This window comes from Canis lupus, chromosome 1, assembly GCF_011100685.1.
Source record: "Canis lupus familiaris isolate Mischka breed German Shepherd chromosome 1, alternate assembly UU_Cfam_GSD_1.0, whole genome shotgun sequence".
Classification (NCBI taxonomy): Eukaryota; Metazoa; Chordata; class Mammalia; order Carnivora; family Canidae; genus Canis; species Canis lupus.
In genome coordinates this window covers 27,479,896-27,485,027 of record NC_049222.1, presented here as the reverse complement: position 1 = coordinate 27,485,027, position 5,132 = coordinate 27,479,896, and the positions used below count along the sequence as shown (strand labels likewise).

Genomic DNA, 5,132 nt, shown 5'->3' with positions numbered 1-5,132 from the left:
GGGAGGAAACGGAGCAGTCATCTTGCACACTCTGTTTCCCGAGTAACACTGAAGGCATCGAGGCAGGTGCACCAGACATCTGCTTCCTACTCTCCATCAAGGGCACCCTGAGCCTCCACTCTTGCATTTTAGGGAGAAGCCATCCTTGCATTGCATCCACTGTGCATTCCTATCCAGGGGTGTACATTCATTTATTTATGAAACATGTATGATATGCTGAGCACAGGCTATGTGCCAGATACAGTGCTGGACCTTTCAGAGAGAACAATAAAAGCACAGTACGGGGAAGAATGTTATAAATGGCACCCCAATGGTACAAACACAGAGTGAGAATTAAATTATATTTATTGCATCTAGCTAGCTAGCTTGAAGTTACATTCAAAGACTTTAGATTCACACAAAATTATTGCCGCCAGCCAAATTTTCACCAGCTTGTCCCACATTTTCTAGTCATGAAGATGCCATTGGAAGCAACTTGGAAGAATTTAGAAACCTGGCGCAGGGCCCGGGTGTTACTATGTACAAGCTGAGTGACCTTGAGCAAATTCCCCCATTTCCGTGATCATCAGTTGCTCTTTCTTCAGCAAGCTTGACAGCACCTGTCTCACAGCTTTGTCAGAGCTCTAAGATGATGCATGAGTGCAGAGCGGCCGAGAAGCAAGTTACTTCCTCTCTCTGTGCTTCCCTGTCTTTGCTCGTAAAATCTGCATAATAGAATCCCTGTCAGGCAATTGCTGTGGAAATTAAATGAGATGATGATGTCTTCAGTACTAAATACATTTTAGTTATCCTACAAAAGTGTCCTATGAACTGTAAAATGTTAGCTAAGAATAAAATACTATTAACTATTAAAGTTAAGCTCAGGGGCTTGCCTGGGGGCTCAGTCGGCTCAGCATTTGCCTCGGGCTCAGGGCCTGATGTCGGGGTCCTGGGATCAAGTCCCGAGTCCCGCATCGGGCTCTCCACTCAGCAGGGGCCCTGCTCTCCCTCTCCCTCTGCCTGCTGCCCTGCCTACTTGTGCTCACTCTCTGTCAAATAGATAAATAAAATCTTAAAAAAATAAATAAAATTTAGCTCAGTCAAAAGGAGAATCCCAGGACCAGAATCATCCCAAGGTGCTACATATCCAGGTGACTGGATAAAACTGTCAGATTTCAGATTTGGTGCTGTCCCGGAAGGTCACATAGATGGCTCTGCTCGGATTGTGATGTCATAGATCTGCCCAGCTGAACATAGGCTTCTTTTCAGACCCTCTTCTCTCCACTTTCTTTTAGACCACTTTTCAAAGAGTAATTTCTAAGGTATTTATTTTAGTCCTGTTTACGTAGAAAAAAATGGTAAAATGACACCAAGGTTTTCTGTCTCAGTCTGCTTATTCGTCCTATTCTTTAGTACAGGAAGAATGATTTTCCGTGTCCTTGAAATGTTGTGTCCTCAAACTGAGACAGCACAGCACCAAAACAATTTGAAACCTAAAGGGTGATCTGGGTAGAGAGGATGTAATTACCCACCCAAATGTGAAATTACAATAAGAAGACTCACTATTCTTCTCTTTGGGTTTGAGCCCATCACTCTTTATGGGTGCTAATGTACTTCTTCCTCAGTAACCATTGGAAATTGACTGGTAAGCATTCTTTTGACCCATTTTTTGAGATGGTTCAATTCAGATAAAAAAAGACAAAATCCATTGGAGACTTTATATTATTCATTCAAATGACCCATTTTCAAAACAACCTTTTTTGGGGGGGTTAGAATTCACTCAATTTCTATTCATACAATAGCTTGCATGTGGAAACAAAACTTAGTATCTCAGTTGGTGGAAGAAAATAAGCCTGATTAAAATATTAGCACTCCTCAAATCCAGACTTGTTCAGTCAATAGTAAGCTAGAGTGTATGAAGAAGGTATTTAGCTTAAGTCTGCAGAAGGAAAATGACTACCCATGCTTTTTAATTATTGGCCTTATGATTTTTGAAATGCAAAGAAGAAGGAGGAAGAGGAAGAGACGAGGAGGAGAAGAAGAATCTTGTTGCAAAGTATGGACAGATTCAAGTGAGCGTCAGTTGAAAATTCCAGCTACAGTCATCCAAATAAATATGCATGTCTGTGCCTGTTGCATAGTTAGGAGACAATTACCCTGGTTTTCACATTTTCTAGTGAAGAGTGCTATTCTGACTTAGCTGTCCTGGAAACACCTGCTCTGTTGTGTAATATTAATGAACTTGAGTTTGAAGCTGCTAGCTCTGTACCTCTCTTTGTGAATAATAGGACACACATAAATGATTAAAATAAGGCAACCAGAAACCTGATCCTGCCTGGCCTTCTTGGGATCACATTCATTTATCAGCCCACCAAGGTCACTGACCTTGATTACCCAGAGCCTAGCTACTAAAATGATTAATTGATCCATTCTCTCATTTCACTCATTTAATTTAGGGGTAAGGGAGAGAGCAAAAATATTTTTGTGAGCAATCTTACTTCATTTGCTGCATCCTCTAAAGTATTTATTAATGGTAATGAGAAGCATCAATATAGGCTACAGCAGAGAGAAGAATAAACAAAGCAACCATAGCTCTTCATAAACATCTTCCTCATATTAATTAACTTGTGATCCCAAGTTTAAACCTCTACAAGTCTCTATACCATTCTAACTTCGAAAGGTGTGTAGGTGTATGAATTGAAAGAATATATGGGAAGATCTAGAGTTCTAATTTTATTTCTGCAAAAGAAATAATTAAGAATTTTTTTAAAGATTTTATTTATTCATGAGAGACACAGAGAGAGAGAGAGAGAGAGAGAGAGGCAGAAACACAAGCAGAGGGAGAAGCAGGCTCCGTGCAGGGAGCCCAGTGTGGGACTCAATCCAGGGTCTCCATCCCGGGTCTCCAGGATCACACCCTGGGCCGAAAGCGGCGCTAAACCACTAAGCCACCAGGGCTGCCCAATTAAAGAATTTTTAATATGTTTAGTTTTATAATTACTGGAGAACTCTAATGTTGAGTATAACATCATTTTTCTCAAAACTTCAAGGCAAAAGTTGTCCATTAGAAGTCTCTTGAAAAAAAAAAGGTTTCCTACAAATGATATTGCTGTCTTCTTCATGCAATAATAAGCATAGAGAATATAATAAAAGCATATGTATAAACTAATTAATTTTCATTGTAGGAAACAAGTAATCAAAGGATTAACTTATTCTAACCATCTGGACAGCATCATACAACATTGTAAAATGATTAAAATGGGTTCTACTCAAAGTATATTGATAAATATTTAACAACTGCTTGGGGGATGGGAGCCCTGATTTGTTGTAAGTACAACCACTGGGACTGATTTCAAGCTTTCATGTAAAGTCGGTGAACACAGAGTTAGGAAGAAATGTGCTCTAATATACCACTGTATGATATTTTCTTCATACAGAATCTGCCAGATTGAGCAAATAAGAAGCCAGAATGCTCAGCTGAATCTGAATTTCAGGTAAACAACAAATAATTGTTTTAGTATTAGTATATCCATATAATATTTGGGGCACAACCATACTAAGAGATTTTCCGTTGTTTATCTGAAATTCACATTTAACTGGGCATCCTAGATCTTATCTGACAATCCTGATGTAGACACCACAGGAGTAAAGAACCTCACGTGCATAAATAAGAGTAAAATGTAATGACGAGTCTGGAGTATTTATTATCTTTTTTTTAATATAATTTAAATTTTGAGTTTATATAATCTGCTTTTCCATGATGACTCTGAGTATGCAGAATTCCTGAAAATTTAACAATCGGTCTTTGCAAGTCAGTTCTAGTACACTTCTGATATTTTACATAAAGTTGTAAAAGAGTTCACCAGAATTAGACTTTGAAAACATGATGATACAGAGTTTAATGTTTAAAGTGTATCTCAGCTCATAGTACTACTACAATTTTAAAATAACTTATAGACATGGCTTCATTAAATTTCACAGGAAGTAAATTTCATTGCAACCAAACTCTCCCAACCTCCACCCCACCCTCCAAGCCCCACTCCCCTGGGAAATTTCTCTGTAGCAAGGAAAAGTACATTTTTAAACTTCTTTCTTTCCATATTTAGGGATTTGTGTGGCAGCTGGCCCTCTTTAGAACTGAGTGATCTTAATGAAAAAGCTCTAACTTCAAAGCTTCTACTATTTTTCTATGGGGCTAAAGGGTGGGGATCTAGAGTAGAAGGTCCTTCTGTTCTTGTGTTTAGCTGAGCACTTTGATCAGATGTTGGTAATGCAAAGATAAACCTGGAATTTTGCTTGGGGTAAAGGTGAAAAGTCAGCACTAATCCACAACACAGTAAGTAAATGGGGTTGGGAGTGTGTAGGTTTGCAGTTAGGGGAGAAACATGATGCAGAAGAGCTCTAGAGACCAGGCCACTGAGGAAGCCAAAACAACAGTTTATCTAATTGTGCTTTGTTTTGTTTTGTTTGTTCTTTCTTTTTATGCAGAGGACCACATAATCATAAGCGCCTGATGCAGGGGCACAGAGATGGACCTGGCTGTTCCAGTGTGGGCTTCTGGGGTCTCTGTGCCACCTCCTTTAGCTTCACAACACACCCACCCCTCTTGCCCTGTGTGCTACTAGTAGGGTTCTTCCTCAGCCTCAGGGAGCCAACTGAGTGCAGCTTTCTTTTTCAGGTAATAGACTTCGTGAGGGTTACAAATATGGAGCACTTCGCAAATTTGCTTGTCATCCTTGCACAGAGGCCATGCTAATCTTTGTATCATTCCAATTTTAGTGTATGTCCTGCCAAAAGGAGTACCAGTTTATCTAATTTTTAAAAATTAAATAGATATATACATATATGAAACAGATGTCCTTCACTGAGTCAAACATTATGCTCAAAGGCATTTTTAAAATCAACTCATTTTTTTGGACATTTGGGGCATTCCTATTTCATGGTAAAAACTTGCAGTGTGAATGACCAATCGCCCCATATCTATATTATTTTCTATTAGACTAGGTTTCCTTTTAGGTTTTCTTTAAGTGAGGAACCCTCAGTACAAATGCTTTTTCCTATTTATACATTCATATATGATCTAATTTAATTTTCATTTAATTTAATTAGCATTTGCATTAAATGTTAATTTCAGAAGTCAAGGGAGAACATAA

The 5,132-nt window shown here is 38.8% G+C and overlaps 1 long non-coding RNA gene and 1 pseudogene across 1 annotated transcript; one reads left to right on the top strand and one right to left on the bottom strand.

The window, feature by feature from the left end:
- The first annotated feature begins 1,215 nt into the window (after positions 1–1,215).
- On the top strand, positions 1,216–4,775 carry LOC119870650. The gene is made up of 3 exons (XR_005353051.1): positions 1,216–1,301; positions 3,417–3,473; positions 4,468–4,775. It is a non-coding gene; the product is annotated as an uncharacterized LOC119870650 (long non-coding RNA).
- On the bottom strand, positions 4,679–4,779 carry LOC119869853 (annotated as a pseudogene).
- Between the last annotated feature and the right edge of the window lie 353 nt (positions 4,780–5,132).